The following is a 20,507-nucleotide window of genomic DNA, read 5'->3' on the forward strand; positions in this document are numbered from 1 at the left end:
ATACAAGAGAGACAAAGACAGAGCAATAATCTCTCCTTGTCAAACCGCCAGCACAGTATAGGAAAGAACAGTAGGCTCACTCGATGTCGGCACCTTTGATCTAAATAACTAAAAGACCGCCATATTGCTGGTTGTGCGCGGGCTTCAATTCAAAAGACGTAATCGATACAATCAAGAAAAGATATATATCTAATATAACAATATTAAATATATATTTATATAATTACCAATTAATACATATATACACATTATTTCTTATTAAGAAATAAATTTATTAAAATGTTTTTTTAAATTCAAATATACTTTTTTATTGAAATCTCTGTGTAATACAATAATTATACAATACAATAATTATCCAATTAATAAAGTCTTAATAAATTGTAATAAATGTATATAAAAAACCATATATTAACAAATAACCTACAAAGAGATAAAAAAATTCAAGAAACATATGTAGTATATATAGTAATAATAACATTCTAATCACAATGATATTGATAGTATTTTTTATATCAAGATAATATTTTTAATTATAAATTATTATGATGTATATAATTTATTCTATCTTCTATATACAAGTAATTGTATTAATGTGTGTATAAGTATTAATGTATATATATTTGTATTGTATATTTTTACTTGTATAAATGTATATAGTAACATTGTATTTTGTGTTTGTATATATGTATAATATATATGTGTCTCTTTATATATGTATATATGTATATATATATATGTATGTATATATACAGGGTTTAGCAAAAGTGTGGAAACCCCTTAATATTTCGAAAAATACGCATTTAAAAAAAAATGTTTCATACAAAAGTTATAGGGTTTTATGTGGCGCATTACACAGCAACATTATTATGAACTCGAATAGCGTTGTCAAGGTTATGTGAAGGTCACCTCCAACTTTTTAAATGGGACACCCTATATGCTTTTGCATATTCTTGTAGCTTATCTCGAGAGCTTTCCAAAACACTATAATTAAGTTAGTTTTCATTAAATACTTTCCGAGTTATGAGGCTTGAAATCATTTCTTAATTTTACATAAACCATAAAATATCTAGTAAAATATTCATTTTTCGATTATCTTACCTTAATACTTTTATGTACAAAATAATGAGAGGAATCAATTGGTGTAAAGAAAACACATAGTTGTTTAAAAAAAAAAGATATGTAATTGTTAATTGCAAATTACATATTTTTTCTTAAAAACAACTATGTTTTTTCTTTACACCAATTGATTCCTCTCATTATTTTGTACATAAAAGTATTAAGATAAGATAATCGAAAAATAAATATTTTACTAGATATTTTATGGTTTATGTAAAATTAAGAAATTATTTCAAGCCTCATAACTCGGAAAGTACTTAATGAAAACTAACTTAATTATAGTGTTTTGGAAAGCTCTCGAGATAAGCTACAAGAATATGCAAAAGCATATAGGGTGTCCCATTTAGAAAATTGGAGGTGACCTTCACATAACCTTGACAACGCTATTCGCGATCATAATAATGTTGCTGTGTAATGCGCCACATAAAACCCTATAACTTTTGTATGGAAACATTTTTTTTTAAAATGCGTATTTTTCGAAATATTAAGGGGTTTCCACACTTTTGCTAAACCCTGTATATAACAAGAAAAATATAATCCGATAGATATATACAAATGTGTATCTATTCTTGATTAAAGTCAATGCAAATACTATGTCCAATTCTGTTCTTCTTCTTTTCTGTCATTTGAATTTATGATGCATGTTGTGCACAACCTGAAAAATATTTAGAAATAATGAATAATTAGCATAATAAATTAATAATAAATTGTATAAGACTAAATGCGAAGCAAGTTTTGATGTTGAGTTTATTTGAAGAATTATAAATACATATGGATATATGTAACGATGGAAACGGAAATGGATTATGGAAACGATTTATATTAAGTATTAAAAGAATATGTGAATACTATACATACTATAGTCTTAGAAGACTATAGTATGTATAGTATTACTCAACATATAGATAATATATTAAGAACATTAAACAATATATAAAGAATTATATAAATATCACACACAAAAGAATTATATAAATATTACACAACATCATAGGGTATCACAATTTTGAAATATTAAATATATATAATATATGTTAAATATATATTAAATATAATATGTATGTGCTGCGTTGTATGTATATCTCTAAACAAAGAAGTAAAATATTGCATAACACAAATAGAATATAAAGTTTCAATCATTATTTATGACATAAAATAATAGCTTTTCTACTACTCCTTTTTTTTGTTTTCAAGTCTCTGTTAATAAATTTTAATATGTAATATAATCTTATTCTAATAAATAATTTTAGTAAATACATTTTTGGAAAGTCACGGCAAGGATGAGAGAACGAAACAGTGCACAAAATTTGCATAAACTTTTGCATAACATTTGTTTGAGTGATAATATTAATATTTTCAAAAAATTTCGTATGCAATTCTGTGATATAATTAATAAATATTGCATTTGGTACATATAAACTGCCAAAAATATCATTGTTATTATCATACGTTCTAAAATAAGTGTATAAACGAGTTTCATCTAAATTACAGTCTCTTTTAGCTAGTAACGCACATATCTCACAAAAATGTTTTGTAAAAAGGCGACGCAATAAGTATCCACAAATGTAAATTAAAACATTTTCTTCAGTTACTGGTAAATTATGAAAATCATATTTATCTATATCTGAATTAATAAATTCTGTTGCTTCTGAAGCTGTTTGAAAAACATTTTGTGTTTCTTTAATGTCTTGACATCGGATTAATATTGATTCCTCATCAGTCGCGCAATTCCCACTCTCTACTTTAATGTAATCAATAGAAAATAGTTTTTTAAAACTATGATAAAATTGTATTGGCGTTGGATTAAATGCGTTTCCACTTTGTTTACGTATGGCTCCAAAAAAGTTTTCCAAACTGTCTTGGTTCAACCGTCTAGTAAATAAAAACTGAATAGAAACTGATGCCTGGTGCAAATGATTCCATAATTGTAGTACTGAATTAATTGAAATAATAAAACATTTTATTGACTTAAAAGAATTTGTTATATCTTTTCCATCTTTTCTAATTATTTTAATGCGTTGTAAAAACTGTATTGTGTCATTTAGAAAAGTTACTTGCTTGTTTGTATGTGTGAATGCTTGCTTATTACAATTACTGCTGTGAAGTTTGGAAGAATTTAAAATATCGAATAATTTGTCAAATCTCTCTACAAACTCTGCTGTGTAAATAGCTTCCGTAGGTAAAGATCCTAAACTAACAAATGTATTTATACCAGCTGAAACAGAATGACTTAATACCTGTGCTGCATATTTAACTTTCATTTTTTCGAAATTATTTGGGTAAATATGACTATCTGTCAATCTAGGAGCCGCTCTAAATTGAGCTTTTTTATCTATTGCATAAAAATTTTCTATATGTTTCCATGAAGCTATTTTATCTCCATCATGTACATAATACTGTAGTAATAAGTTGGGAGCGTCCCGTTTGACCACGTTGAGATTGACCACAGCCAATTATATCGACTTATGCCTAGGGTAACCAGCAACATTAACCGACAGAGATGGCTGTGGTCAATCGCAACGTGGTCAAAAAAGGCACACCCAATAAGTTCCTAATTGCTTTTATCAAATGAGGCACATCAAAAAAGTAAAATATTTTCTCTTCATCTATTTTGAAATATGGTGTTTTATCATTAATATCTAGTAATCGGGTTAATTGATAAAAGTTAGAGCCCATATCTGAAATAAGACCAACAATTTGCAAACCAATGTTCTTTATCTTTCTTACTGCTTCTGGTATAATTTTCAGTAAGTCATATGCCTTCATCGAGGAGTTTAAAAAAAAATAACATAATGGTTGCTTCCATGATTGACAGATGCCTTTAATCATAATCACTGCTACATTACATGCTAGTAACTGTGAAGTATTTTGTGAATATTCTATGTCTTCAAAGCCTATGACTTTGTCTGTTGTTATATTGTAAAATAAGTGTGATTTCAAAGACATTTCGTCTATACAAAATATGCAGTATTTACTAATTTTGTACTGGCAAATGATCAATTTTAAGTTTTAATATTTTAAATACGTTCTCTTGTAATCCTGGACATATATAACAATTTTGTGTAAATCTTTTTAGAGTTGCACAGCTAGGCAAACAAAACAACTTAGATTTATTTGTTAAATCTTTGTATACTTTGGGACTTAAAAAATATATAGATAAACAATGTTGTTTGAATGAAGCGTTATCGTATCTTCTACCTTTTGGATCTTGTTGAAACAAACGTGCTTGCATTTTTAAAAATTCGGATGTCTGTTTTGGAAAATACTTCTTCAGTAGCATATCTAATGTATGAATATCTTCCTTTTTCATTTTCTTTGCTTTATGTAATTCTAATTCGAAATTAGCTATCTTTCTTTTATAGCCTCTTATCTGTTGATAAAGATGTACTTTTCGTGGAGATATAGAAGATAATGACAAAGGCGTTTGTGTCCCTGATTCTGATAGTTTTGCTTTTGTTTTTTCTATATGTATTACATCTAGGTTCTTTTCATTGAATATATCCAGTGCAGTGCCTTTGTCTTGTGTATTTTCAATATTTTCACTCGATGGATGCAATGCCGATTTTCAGTATTTTCTTCTTGTGCATTTACGACATTTAAAGTATTTATACAATGTGTTTCTACATTTGAATTATTTGAACTCGTTTCTTCATCTGTAAGAGGATCTATAATATTTTATATTATATATCCTATAATTCTAATAGAGACTATGGTCCATATTCTGAATCCTCTTTTATCGATAAAAGTGCCTCTAAAAGTGGCTTACAGCCAATCAGAAGGCTTATAAGCCACTTTTAAAGGCACTTTTATCAATAAAAGAGGATTCAGAATATGAACCTAAAGCAAACAGAAACATAAATATAATTTCTCACTCAACAATATACCTGCACTGTATATCAACATACTTTGTACGTAACAGTTACATTGTTAAGTAAGAAATTATTACTGATATTACTATTCACTAGTATTTACTAGAATGTTAATATTCTAATGCTATTGTATTGTTGGAAAATAACTTACCATTATTTCTTACAATATAATTTGGAATGGCATGTGGTTGTAATCTCGTTCTCTCATAATTTAAAAACATATTAGATGCAAAATGAAGTTTGCATACTCTATAACTATTATAAAGTTGTGTGGCTGTCTTTGAAAACAAGTCTTCTCGATCACAGGCTGATACCCACAATTTTGACCTTCAAGCAATAAGTAGGAAAATATTATTTTTTTTCTATTTGTTTAACAATTAATTATAGAATATAGTTTAAAAATTAAATTCAGCTCAACTTTAAATGCAAAGGTTATGAAATCGGCTTTAAAAGTAAAACAAGTAACACAATAATATATAATATAATAGTAACATAATAATAATTAACTTTTCTATATCTTTTGGGAATCGAAACAAAGTTTCTTTTATGCCTCGTTTCTCACTACTTGCACTTTGGCATCCTTTAAAGGCACAACGATATCCACCTCTTTCATTCATATCAAATTCTGGTTTTAAAAGAATAAATATCACGTTTTGTTGATTTAAGAATAACGGATAGAGGTTATAAATACAATCTTATAGCTATTACATATGTTTACATCCGCCATATTGTTGGTTGTGCGATTCGGTCATGCGCGAGAGTATTAGTACCATAGACATATAATAATAGACTGCGCGTTCCGTGAGAAGAGCTGAAGCACAAACTGAAGGACAGAGATAGTCCGTAAGTCGTGCTGTCTCTCTCGCACACCATAGAGAGTGGGGAGGAGTACGGAGAGGAGACGCATAGCAGGCGAGGGGAAAAAAGTGAAAATAATCACTTTACACTTGCATAATCCGGAATGTTTTATGTAATTCAATAATTATGTAATTATGTGTTGACACTGAGCTGAACCTATGCAGCGTTAACCATTTTTCTACATCACGAACCGTCACCATAGGTTAGAACGTTTCTCCAGTTCTCCCTCTCTTTACATCCCCACCAACTCGCGTGTTAGAGAAAGACACAACGACTTACGCTATTGCTCTCTCTTTTTAGTTTCTGCTTCAGCTCCTCTCACGGAACGTGCAGTCTATTGTTATATGTCTATGATTAGTACGCTTTTTGACAGAGTGAGCCTACTATTCTTTCCTATACTGTGCCGCCAGTATGTTATCACGGAAATTTCCCCATAAGCTGTTTCTTAGATAAATCTAGTAATATTCGTAATAACATTTTTTCTCCTCGAAGAAATAAGATTTTTCCATGAATTTTTTTTTTAAATATTCTTTATAGAATTATCTAGCTCGCCACAGAGTCGGATTTTGCATTTTGGCTCTTAAAAATTTATAATAAATAAAATACACGAACGATACCTAACTGCACCTGACCTGCGAGTAGTTGCATAGTTCTGCATGCAACTTGAAAATTTTTTAAAATCTTTTTTTCAAAAAATGGCTCTGTGGCGAGCTAGAAATGATTCTACTGATTATAAATATCATAATTTTAATACGATTCTCTTTGTATTTTGGCTAAAATAATGTTATTACGAATTGGTAGTTCCCGACTCTCCGCGGGAGGTCTCCACCGTGCCTTTAGCCGACCCTTAAGGGTGCCGTCATATGCGGCGTAATGCGTCGTCTACAATGAGATTTTAAAGAGACTTAAGGCGTAAGATTTAAGAAATTGACCAATCACAGTCGAGTATTCTCTTAATACTTGACTGTGATTGGTCAATTTCTTAAGTCTTACGCCTTAAGTCTCCTTAAAATCTCATTGTAGACGACGCTTAAGGGTGCAGTCTCACGTAAAAGAAAAAGCGGAACGGAAAAGCGGAACGGAAAAGAAGTATAGTGGGGGTAACCAATCAGAACGTTTCTCCAAAAGACATATCTGTTCCGATTTTAAATAACCGAGTTCCCCATGTACCGGAAAAAGCGGAAATAAGTAAGAGTAAAAAATTATTTTTTATGAATTATAGTTAACAAAAATAATCAATTTTGTAAAAAAATATCTTTTTATAATAAATGGAAAATTCCAATGGAATATAATTTACGAAAAAACAAAGCTAATTCAGAATTATTGTAAATTTTAGGTTAGAATTTTTTCCGTTTTTGCGTAAAATATATTCCATGGGGAACCAGTCATATAAAAGCGGAATGGAATAAAGAACTTTATAATAATATAAATTTAACAAGAGAAATATATTATTTTAGTGTAATTTTGTTATGTTTTTATATTTTGTGAAAATATAAAATTAAACTAAACTATTTATATGAAACAATGATAAAATTACATTTTATATTGTAACAAATATTTTATTCAGAATAATATATTCACCTAATTTAATGTTAAGTGTAATAAATTGTTACAAAATTTAATATATATATCTGAAAATAAAACACACACACACACATATTTTATATTATAATAAAAAAATTTACCGATGACATTATTTTATATAAAAATAAATTTATAAATTTTATTTATGAATAAGAAAGACTAGATATGCTAGGTATGTACATAAATACGAAAACGCTAGGTATGATGTCTTTTGGAGAAACGTTCTGATTAGTTACCCCCACTATACTTCTTTTCCGTTCCGCTTTTCCGTTCCGCTTTTTCTTCTACGTGGGACTGCACCCTAACTTGCGTAAGCGTAACTTGCGCCGACCAATCACATCGGGTGCTTTCCAATTACAATATCCCTAGACACTTTCGTGCACACAGTGACACAAAGTGGGTGCTTTCCATTTAGCGACACAAGTCGACACAAGCATTATTCTATCTTTTTTCAGTGAATAACACAAACAAAGATAGAATGACACTTGTGTCGATTTGTGTCGCTAAATGGAAAGCACCCAGTGCGTTCCAATTGCCATAATTGTTGACACAACATTACACATGCCTACTCAGCTCGAGGGCTACTAGTCGGATGTGTAAGCTTGTGTTTTCTAGTGACAAATAATAGTTACAAATTACAGGCATTGACCGATTTCCATAAAGTGCATATGGGCGCATATAGCATACGTGACACAACTGTAAATATGCATATATGCTCTTTACGGAATTCCAAGAAGTAATAGATTTATTTTTAATATTTTCTTTTATTTAACAAATAAATGTAACATGGATTGCGAAAATATTAAAACTATCTAAATAAATTATTTATTTATTTATTTAAGCCAAAAATTCCTAATTATTAATATTAAAAGTATCATTAAGGTAATAAGTAATTCAAATTATCTTGTATAATGAATTTTTGTTAAAGGCCCATGTTCCGAGTTTTCTTTTATCGATAAAAGTGCTCCTAAAAGTGACTTAAATCCTCTGATTGGCAACAAATCACTTTTAGAAATACTTTTATTCGATAAAAGAAGACTCAGAATATGGACCAAATAGAATTTAAATATATTTAATGAATAAAGCAATATTTATTTTTTGTCTTCCATTTCTACATATTGACATAACATGCATGTGTTATTGTTATCAAAAACAGTTTCTATCACTCTCCACCATAGACTAAAAAATTCCAAGGCATGAACACAGTATAGATACTATTAAAGTCACTAGATATACAAAGTACCGCAATCATTCGCCATTTTGGCTCCAATAAGCGGTTCATTCAAATTATATATTTACATGACCCCTTAATGATAATTTTGGCAATTAATTTCAGCCATTTTTTGCATTTTTTGTTGTTATTTTCGCTTTTTGGGATGCGAAATAAACGAAAACCTTTTTCGCTTTGATTTTTATAGCTTTTTACGCAACAACCTAGTCACGAATGCTTCTCAGATTTCACATACAGGTTAGAAAATTGCACTTAAAGTGTACATACATACGTAACAAAAGTGTGCACTTGTACTTTTTGGCGTCATTTTGGCTCCAAATCCTTATACATTGAGTCTTATGGATTGCGGTACTTTGTATACCTAGTGACTTTAGATACTATGATACACATTTTGTTCCAATTGAATCGTGCACATCGCTACACTTTGTCCTTTCCTGTGCACATTTGTGCACATATGTGTTAAACAATTGGAAAGCACCTATTGTTTCATTTAAGTATCAGCTTCCGCCTAGTTATTTTACGTTCTTTACGCTATTATCGTTACGCCGAATCCAATTTTTGGCGGAAGAAACGCTGATGTATGTGTATTAGTAAGCGTATCGTTCAGTGTTGTTCAAGACATAAGATAGTGTAGGTTGTAGAGACATCAAAAAGTTTTAATAAAATATGAATAACGAAATCTTCTTCCACTTTTGCCATCGTTTCCAAATAATTATTAATATTAAGTTAGGATCCATTATTATACTTTTCTGTGGGTTAAAACCTCTGAATTACTTTCTAAATATGTAAATACTAATATTCAAATTTTAACTTTAAATTTTAATTTTAACTAAATTATTATAACATAATTATGATTAAAACAAAATTAATAGATTTAATTAATATTTTTTTGAATAGTGGGTCTACTGGTATCACCGATCGTCCTTAACATAGCCTCAAGAATACATGTACTGTTTTAAAGTTAAAAAGATTGAAGTAAATATATACTTCAATCTTTTTAACTTTATAAATATTGCACACATTCCGCTTCACACATACTTGTATGCAGAGCATCGGTTCCCCATGATGCGTATTTTTCGAGACGCGTAGGTTACGAAGACCAATCGCAAATCTTTTTAGCATTTCCATTAAAGTGTACAACGGAAAATCTAATCTACAATTGGTTGTATTTGTTACGCATTCCGCACAATACGCTCCATGTGAAAGCCAACTTTCAAAATGACGTAACTTCAATTAAAAGTTTCTAGAATACGCAAGTTACGCTTACGCAAGTTACGCCGCATGTGACGGCACCCTTAATGCAGTAATCAACATGGCGCGTTTGATATTTTATATATATATATATATATATATATACAGGGTGTCCGATTCCTGAGTGACCAAACGAAAAGTAGTGGTAGATTGGATCAAATTGAGAAGAAAAGTTCTCTACTATTTTGCAAAATTCGCAATAATTATTAAGAAATAAGCAAAAATGTTTCGGCGCATGAGAAGCGGTAGATCGCTCGCAGTGTCCGATTCCTGAGTGACCAAACAAAAAGTGGTGGTAGATTGGGTCAAACTGGAAAGACAAGTCCTCTACCATTTTGCAAAATTCGCAATAATTATTAAGTTATAGGCAAAAATGTCTCAGAGTATAAGAAGCGGTAGACAGATCGCTTTTCATGCGCTTGGTATGGTAGAGGAATTTTCTTTTCAGTTTGACCCAATCTATCACCACTTTTCGTTTGATCACTTAATAATCACACACTACAAGCGGTTTATCGCTTCTCATGTACCGAGACATTTTTGCTTATTTTTTAATAATTATTGCGAATTTTGCAAAATGGTAAAGGACTTTTCTTCTCAGTTGGACCCAATCTACTACTACTTTTCGTTTGGTGACTCAGGAATCGGACACCCTGTATATATATACAGGGTGTCGCAGACCACCCGTATCGGCCGAATATCTCAAAAACTGAGCGCGGCAGACAAAAATATTTCAGACAAAAGTTGTAAGGTTTCAAGTAACGCATTACATAGCGATATCAGTATGACCTTGAAGAGTGTTGTCAAGGTCACGTAAAGTCACCTTGAATTCTGTAAACAGAAACCCCAATTTTTTATTACATATTCTTGTAACTTATCTCGAGAGCTTTCCAAAACACTATAATTAAGTTAAAGATTCATTAATGCCAAGCAACATAGCTTTAGCTAAATTATCACAAGATAAAGATATTAATGTACCTTTCACATAAATGTTCAAAGACTCAATAAATATTCCTTGCTCTTCTAGAATTTTAATATCATTTACAATTACTTCTAATACAGGATTCAAGCCAAATTCTTTGATATTAATATTATAACTTAAAGCTACTAAAAAAATATTTTGTAACATTGCATTAATATGAATAGGAAAGTTATTAATTGTAAAATAAAACGCTCCGATTTTATGAATTCCAGCTTTGCTTCCTAAAGGACTACATACTTCAAATTCATCGAAATAAAGTTGAATCTGAATTGCATTCTTATTTATTGGAAAAAAAGGATTAATTTTATAAACTGTATAAGCATTATTATTTTCAAAAATATTATTTGTAAAGAATTGTTGAACAGCTTCATTATTTAATACAAATTGAAGAGTTTCTAATAAAGGTATATACGTAAAAGTACGTGTAACTGGAACTTGTCTATAGCATTGCGCTGTACTATCGTATTTTTTTTTTCATTTTGATACTATGAGCTTTCTGAATAGGCAGCACAAAATTTTTTGGCAAATTTTTATTTCGTTTATATATAGTCATGTGATTTTCAAATGCATATCTAAAGTTGAGAGCAAGATTTTGACGTTCATCTAAATGTGAAAGTGATATAATATCGTCAATGAGTGGAAAAATTAAGTTTGATGTTGTTTCTAAAATATTTGTTATAACAAAATCAGGCAAACCTAGAGAATATAAGTATATTACGTAATTGGATATATTTTCTTGCATTAGTTGCTTTTTCTCAGTATCTGACTTATCTGATGTTACAATTTCATTTTCAATCGAATTACAATTATCATTAATATTAATCTCTTCAAAAATCTCAACATTTTTATCGCTTGTTTTTTCACAATCGTTACTGGAAAGTATATTTTCTTTTTGGAGAATACATTTTTTCAAGTGCTTTGTAAAGCCATAATATGTTCTGAAAACAGCAGGACAATCCTGCTGTATGACCTGTACATTTTAAAATAAGATTAGAGCTCTCGAACAACATATGTACATTACGTAAGTGATGGCTTATATCTTTAATCTGTAAAGTTTTATACTTGCATAAGTAACACTGAAAAGACATTTTTAATTACAATTACGTAGGGAAAAGCGTACAAAAGAAAAATATGAAATTTATAATTACTATATTATTATATTATAATCTTATTTTTTTGAATAAACAAAAAAATGATAAATATGTATGTATATATATATATATATATATATATATATATATATATATATATTTCTTTTAATATTCACGTTTTTACTAACAAAAATAATTGTAACAAAATGATAATATCAATAACTGTTTGTTATTACAATGCGTTCATAAACATTTGCATGAATGTCAACTTTCAATATTTTAATATTTTTTTTATTTAATATAATTATTTGGATAGTACCTTTAATTTGACGATAATTTGTTTTTGTAACCTCAAGTTTCGTGTGTACTTCAATCAGTTTGCTCGTACATTTACTTGGAATTGTGTAAAAATAATGTTGTAGAAAAACCCTAAAATTTTTAAGATCGTTCTCAAATTCCACATGAAAAGCGTAGTGAGCCTTGAAAAGGTAATCAATTGATTTAATAATGTCGTTCGTTGGTAATAAAATAAATTTCTTGTCCACTTCAAGAAAATATTGTTCGGGTGCTACTTTATTAGGACCAACAACAATAATTCTTGGTTGATTAACGTTTTAATTTGAACGCAATGGTGTTCCATTCTGTATAATAAAATAATTATTAATATTATATTATGATTATTGTAAATAAAACTAAAGAAAATAATTTTAATCTTTACCTGTACAAAAGCAATCAATTTTCTAATTATATTATTCGTTTTATCTCTTGTAGCTAATTCTTTTCCTCTTGCTGTTGGTGGTAGTAATAGTGCTAGGGCAATAAATGAGTTGGTAGTACGATTCCAGTCTTAAACATAAAATGTTAAAACATGTTAAAAATGATTAACAACATTAACATATGTAATTTCAATATAAAGAAATAAACATACCAAGAAAAATTTTATTTTTTTCAGTTTCAAAAACTGACAAAATGGCATTAACATATTCTGAATATATTTTACAAAATCTATCTTGATCAGTTTCAGGGAAAAGTAGATTAAATTCTACATCAATCTATATAAAAAAATTTTTATTAAAAATCTTGTAACTTTAAGAATAAAAAGAATACGCAGAAAAAATTTTTCTATAAAATATTGCTATTTGTAAATTAAACAAATTTTATACACTCCAACCTGGCTAGAATATAGTTATAATATGAAATAATTATGTAAAATATGGGGAATTTTATTATGATAATAAATTACGTGAAAATAAAATAAAATAAATTACGTGGAAAAAACTAGTAATTAAGCATTACATTGTAAAGTTTAGCTTTTGAGTTAAAAACGCGCAAGATAATTATAATTATAATTAAGTAGTATCTTTGTAATTAAGTAATGATGTTTACCAGTTCAGGCATATCTAAAAATCTTGGAAATACGTTAAGAAAATGCTCATTTAGATATAAATATCGACGAACTTTAAAAGTTTCTTTAGTTTTTTCTATAATCTGATCTTTCTGTTCTAATGTTGCATGTTTCATAAAATTTATTGAATCTTTAATGATGTCTGATTCATCAACATGCTCAGTAATTATATTATTATCAATATTTTCTTTTTATTGATTATCCACACTTTTGAGATGCTTCCTTTTCGTTGTACGTTTGATAAACGTGAAGCAATATATCCAGTCCCAGTTTTAGGATTATAAAATTGTTCCTAAATTATGAAATTATGTTAGTAAACAATTATGCAACATAGATTATGCTATACAGAAGTATAAAATGCTCTCTTTGACATATACACAGATATTTGTATATTTCTAATAGCACTCATGTTAGTCAGTTTACAGAAATTAAAAATAGCTTTCCATTTGTAACATATGTAAGCAAAATTAAGTTATTATTTTTTTATTATTTTTATTAGTTATTATTTTTTTCTAATACTGTTGATAAATAGAAGGAACATTGTAAATGTCTAAGATTTCTGCAAAAAAATGTTGTCAATTGTTTTTTTTAATATTTTACATGTATATAATAATGGAATCCCGAAATATATATTTATAGATGATATTTATAGGTGATACTGACAAAAAAATAGAGAAAGATTTCAATATAATTTTATATCATAAATATTTTTAAATTAAATTTGGAAGTAATATGGATGCAGTCTATAAAGTGATAAAAGAACAAGTAAAATATATATGACTAGAAAGTTAAAAATTTTTTTTATGGCTCAATTGTGTTTATAGTGCTTTTTTTTAGATATACAAATGTCATATAAATTTTATAAAATACAGGGATGTAATAGTCTTAAAATATATATATATAAGAAATTAATATAATGACAATTGAAATATAAAAATTTACATAGCCAACATCACCTTCAGAATTTTTTAAATTTGGGAAGAGTTCAATAACTGCTTCTGCATATTTACATTTTTCCCAAAAATGAATTTGTCTATTTATTTTTTTCTTATATTCTAATAAATTTTGCACAACAATTTTTACTAGAAGTTTTCTGTATTTTTCTGATAAATTTATTTTTTTCATAATTGTCAAGTATTTCCTGTCCGCACGCAGAATCTTTTATTATTTTATACAACTTCTAGAATAGAAATACAATATAAAATTTTTCATTTTAAATTCTCTATTTTATAATTTATAAAAAAAGAGAACTTTATCATATCTCTTTTGATATAATCTCATTACTTTCGAAAACAGTAGTATTTAATTTATATTTTTTAGGAGACGAGTTTGTTTATGAGTTTATGAGCACAAGTTTGAACTATTGTTCAAACAATATAAGGTCAAAAAGATTTCAATCTGCGTAAAACTTTGTAGATATTTAAATATCTTCGAAGAGCACGGGTTAGTAACATTGAAAAAACACTTGATTCGGATAATCTTTAAGATAGATCCTGATTCCGCTTATTTCTTTGGCCCATCCTAAATTTGATTCAAACGCAAATTTTATTCAACATTGCAACATCAATAGCTTAAAATAACACTAATCAAAAGACAAATAAAAACCACTGGTGTTGAAAAACGACGCAAAATTCAAATATAGATTAATTATTGTATAATAAAATAAACATATAATTTTGTCAAAAAAGAAAGAACATATAGGCGCTTAATTTAAAATTCAATACAGAAGAAATGCAAACATTTCGATCTTCTCTGGATCCTTTTCAATGCCAACCGTAGAAAACACAGTATACAAAAACATAATCAGCACAATGTCAAATATAGAATCATCGAATCTCTGTCGCACAAAGTTAAAAATTGGTGTAGAGGTCAGACATAAATGTACAAAATGAATTACGCTTCGCAATTGAATAATATATAACGGCATGGCTTGAGGGGCCGCATGCTACTCACTTGTGCTCCAAAACGCAGATCGGAGCCGTGCGGAAAAAAGGCGATAAAAAACAATCGTTGTAGTCTGTTGGAAAAATCCAAGCAAAGAAAGTTCAAATAGGCTGCCCAGTCACAAAAATGCAAATGCATGTACTTCTTAACTTTGAAATATTAATATGCCCCAAAGCAAAAAAAGCCGAGATAGACAAGAGATGCAATGAATTATACAGAAAAGGCGTCACAAATAAGAGAAGGCACGTATCGCCGAAAATTCAATCGAAGAATTGCGAATGATGTATCGCCGGTGAAATGTCGCAACAGACTCAATTAGTCTGTTCGTAGTATTGGCTATCTATCTAGGATTTCATTCCTTAAGGTGAGTACTCTTCCTGTGTCGTCCTTAATTGGCAGGTGTCTAGTGTTGAAGTTTCTTGCTAGGAATTTTATTTTCCGAAACAAATCTGTAGGTTCGTTTTGATTCTTATGAGCTTCTATCTCTTGGCAAATCGATGCAATATATGCATTTTTGTTCCTAACCAGGGCTCTGTTAATTTCCTCTGTGATCTGCCTGTATCTCTACAATGTGTGGCTATCATTTATTCCATTCGCCTTAATCCTTTGGCGTTCATTAATGATTATCCATGTAGAGTGGGATATCCATGATTTCCTTGGACCTGTTTTCTTTGGTTCCAGACTTACGGCTGCTTTTTCAATTATGGTTTTTATGTTGCACCAAAGCTGATTCGCAGTCGAGTTTTGTATGTGTTCTTGCGTGATTTTAGCCATGGAGGCCCTATCATCATATGTATCGTTAGTTCCCAGTTCCCATCTGTTAATTATTCGTAGGTTTTTTTCAGTTTACTTAATTCTGCTATTAAAGCGTTGTGGTCGCTTCCGCAATCCATTCCAGGGTAGGTTTTTCAGGGTAACATCCTTTATTGCAGTTTTCCATCTTCTTTTAATGAGAATTAGTCTATTTGGTTTTTTGTGTGGCCGTCGGGAGATCGCCATGTGAAGAGGCGATATTCGGTTTACATAATATTTAATTGCATTTGATTACACGGAATATTCAACAATAAAAAGATACATGATTTGATTTGATAAATGTGAATCAAGATATTGTTATGGTCCGAAAAAGAATGGGTCGAAGAAAGGATGTAATGATATTTTCCCGAAGTCGCACAGTAGGAGGTGGAATGACTCGGGTCGAACAAACTTTAAAGCCCGAAAACAGGTAAAACAACTCTCTTTGAGTCCCTACTCTGTTTCGAACGTTCGTTCAATGGTCTCTTTTTCGATAAGGGAATTTAATCCCTTTTACTTGGGGCGGAATCAAGTGCGATCCTTAACAACTAGGAATGACAGCAGGGTAATGAATCAATAGAAAAAATTAATCACAAAAATTTTAATTTATTCATAAAAATGATTGATTAAGTTAAACATAAAAAGATGATGATATAATCTTTTTTTTTAATAATTAATAGCGCTGTATCAAGTGTAATGAGAGTGTGTGTGTTTTTTCGCGGGTATTACACAAGTCCGGAGGTTATCAGTCAAACAGAATAAGGGCTGTCGCTATTTTTATTTTTATGCTCGACGGGAGATTACAATGATTTTTTCTCTTTTAAATAACAAATCAAAAGCGGCGCGTTTTAAATAGGGTACCACGTCGAACCATTTGTTACTTTCTTTTTCGAGACAAGAAATTAAAACATTTGTCTCTTCTTTTGTAATCTTAAAATATGTTGCGAGAAGACCGCTGTGGAACGTCGGTGTCAGCAATTTCCTGCGGAACTGCCATGTTTCACCTGAAAAGAGAATATAATTTTAGTTTATTTTACATTTCAATGATATTCAACATAATATATATTATTACATATTAAAAAATACGATTGTGCAAGAACATACGTGCGATATATTAGCAAAATTCAAAAGTGTCTATTGAAATTTAAATAGAAGAAGATATCTTAAAAACACATCGTGCATGATATCGTTTGTGATATCCGACAAAAAAATATTCGTCGTCGCAATATGACCTTAACGAATCGTTAATCACTTACCAGTGCTGGTCACTAGGCCGGTACCAAGCCATGGCTTCAAGTATGCATATTCTAAACTTTTATCAATGTGCACACTGCTACTAAGCAGAGGTTGTATTGCTTCAACTTTGTAAAGGAAGATAAAAGGTCTATTAGGTTTGTCGGTTTGTCGGTTTCTTGATCGTTTAGGTCTCGTTATTGATTTTTTTTTCTTTTTTAGCGATATTTGTTCAGGTGTTTGTAATGAAATTTGTATCATCGATTTCCTATCTCTCATAATCTTCAAAATAGATTATAGAGTATAGTTATATTTTCCGAATTTTCTCATAACGGGTATTTGCGGATTATTAGGCTCGAGATAAAAAATATTTTATATTGGTATAGATTCGCGGAAGGAAGGATACGTGGAGTCGGCTGGATGTAAAAATATATATACGAATTAATTTATTGCACATTATTTATATTTCTAATAATATTATGTATACAAATAATAATGTGATTACAAACTTCCATAAATAACAGAATATTTAGATTTGATGTTTTCGATGCGCACAGAATTATTGCCGTCACAATATGACCTTAATGAATCCTTAATCACTTACCAGTACTGGTCACTAGGCCGGTACCAAGCCATGGCTTCAAGTATTCATATTCCAAACTTTTATCAATGTGCACACTGCTACTAAGCAGAGGTTGTATTGCTTCAACTTTGCAAAGGAAGATAAAAGGTCTATTAGGTTTGTCGGTTTGTCGGTTTCTTGATAGTTTAGGTCTCGTTATTGATTCTTTTTTTCTTTTTTAGCGATATTTGTTCAGATGTTTGTAATAAAATTTGTATCGTCGATTTCCTATCTCTCGTGAGTTTCAAAATAGGTTATAGTGTTTAGTTAGAGATTTTCTGAATTTTCTCATAGCGGGTATTTGCGGATTATTAGGCTCAAGATAAAAAATATTTTATATTGGTATAGATTCGCGGAAGGAAGGATACGTGGAGTCGGCTGGATGTAAAAATATATATACGAATTAATTTATTGCACATTATTTATATTTCTAATAATATTATGTATACAAATAATAATGTGATTACAAACTTCCATAAATAACAGGATATTTAGATTTGATGTTTTCGATGCGCACAGAATTAATTCTTATTGCCGTCACAATATGACCTTAATGTAAAATTCGTAATTTATTATGTTCTAACAAATTAATTAACTGGTTAAGATTTACGTATTTATTTTTTACGTATTTTATGTTAACAACAAATATCTGCATACAGTAATATTTCTTACCATTATCATTTTCTTCAATTAATGGTTCTAAAGGTGTAATTATATTTATGCATTCATCTTCATCGGATGAATCTAGTAATTCCATAGGCAGAATCGTATTGGACGCCATGTTTTTCTTGCACTTAGAGCGTTTTTTATTCCTGCCAATACTCTCAATTATTTGCTTGCACGATTCAATGCAAGTTCAGTTCTAGTTCAGTCTAGTGCAGGAATAAAAAACATACCTATTGTAGATTGAAATGAGATAGTAAAATATTGATTTATTATCCGGTAGCCAGCGGGCCAGTGTTCGAGCGAGCACAATGATATCGACGCACGGCTGTAAAAAGCATGAGAAAAAGTCCGGGAATTTCTCGCGGTTCGAGGCTTATTAAAGCTTCGACAGCTAAGAATTTATTAGATTTCAAATCAATAATTAGCACTCGATCTCGGTGTTGCAATTTATCAGAAATACAGCGTAAAATGTGTTATGGTGTCGTACTAAAAAATTAACCCGCGATAATAATTTTAATATAATAATAATCAGTATAATTTTGGATAATTTAATCTATAATCTATAATATCTCGCAAATAGGAATCAACTGATAGAATCATTAATTCATTACTGACTTGTATCCATAGATGTATAATATATAGACCGCGAGTTCCCACTCTCTCCTTTGTTTCAGAAACGTCAAATTTTAGAAAGAGAGAGCTCATTTTTATGGTAGTTTGTTCTTTGTCTAATGACGCGTGGTGGGGGAAAGAAATCGATCAAGACATACGTCAAATGCAGTGACCATATTAAATTTTTGCCCCACTCTTGTTATTGATAGACAGAGAAACTAACATCACGAAAGCATGTTGTCTCCTTCTAAAATTTGTTCAACTTTTTAGCCAAACGCGAAGTCTATGTATTCTACGTCTATGCTTGTATCTCAAAATCTCGTGAGTTCAATTCGAATAAGTCCATGAAGTTTACAGCGATAAAATAAATGGCACAATACAATCAAAGAATGCCAGTTTTGAAACGTTGCCCCCTACCAACATATGTAGAGGAAGTATTTTACAGAAAGAAAGAGCCGTGTCCGCTCGGCTAGTTTCAGGTAGTAGAAGAGCACAGATATATTTGCCGTCTCTTTTTTTCCCGAGCTATTCGTCATCAAGCAGAAGAACGAAATCTCATGAATTATTGTATATAATATATTGGAGGCTTGCCACGGCCGAAAAGTGTGTGAATGCTTTCTACACAGGATATGCGACGATGCCGTTGCCACGGATGGATTCTGTCGCCGGTTGACCAAATGCTATCGATTAAAATTTTTCTCGGAGAGTACGTTTTTGGAACGTAGCCCAAAATTATATATCTTTTTAATTAGATCTCGCGTGCTCCTATCCTAGCTTAATTATTCCCAATTAATATTTAAATAAGTATTTAAATATATAAAAAATTGAAACATTATTATTGAAATTAATATTTAAATTCTATATTTAAATTCTATAAATTCTAATTATATTTATTATGCATATACAAAATATAAGTCAAAAAATAAAAAATGGAAGAAACGTAAATAATAGAAATCTACTCTTAGACAATGTGTACGCCTTTCTCTCAAAAAAACCATCTTATTAATTTAAAAAAATGAGTTGATGTTAACTAAATTAAAAACTAAATTCTAAACAGTATACACAATATATAACATAAAAATTAAATTATATATAATATTTTAAACAAATTATTCCAATAACTTTTTGCTAATAACAAATATATGTAATAAAATAAAAAAAAATATATTATTTTTGCATAATATGAATTATTCTTTTTTGTAAATAAGCAACGTAGTTAGTTGTTCGTGTCGGATGCTCAAATGTTCATGCGAA

The 20,507-nt window shown here is 29.7% G+C and overlaps 2 pseudogenes across 1 annotated transcript; both read right to left on the reverse strand.

Annotated features, from left to right (window-relative positions):
• Positions 1 to 4,090: 4,090 nt before the first annotated feature.
• On the reverse strand, positions 4,091 to 5,684 carry LOC145972390 (uncharacterized; annotated as a pseudogene). Its single transcript, XR_014439145.1, has 3 exons — positions 5,493 to 5,684; positions 5,137 to 5,312; positions 4,091 to 4,781 (listed from the first exon to the last, which is right to left on the reverse strand). The product of XR_014439145.1 is annotated as an uncharacterized LOC145972390 (transcript).
• Positions 5,685 to 11,944: 6,260 nt separating this feature from the next.
• On the reverse strand, positions 11,945 to 16,102 carry LOC145972391 (uncharacterized; annotated as a pseudogene).
• Between the last annotated feature and the right edge of the window lie 4,405 nt (positions 16,103 to 20,507).

Source organism: Camponotus vicinus, unplaced genomic scaffold (genome assembly GCF_025532165.1).
Source record: "Camponotus vicinus isolate PSW18456_S1 unplaced genomic scaffold, iyCamVici1.0 SCAF_5, whole genome shotgun sequence".
NCBI classification, from domain to species: Eukaryota; Metazoa; Arthropoda; class Insecta; order Hymenoptera; family Formicidae; genus Camponotus; species Camponotus vicinus.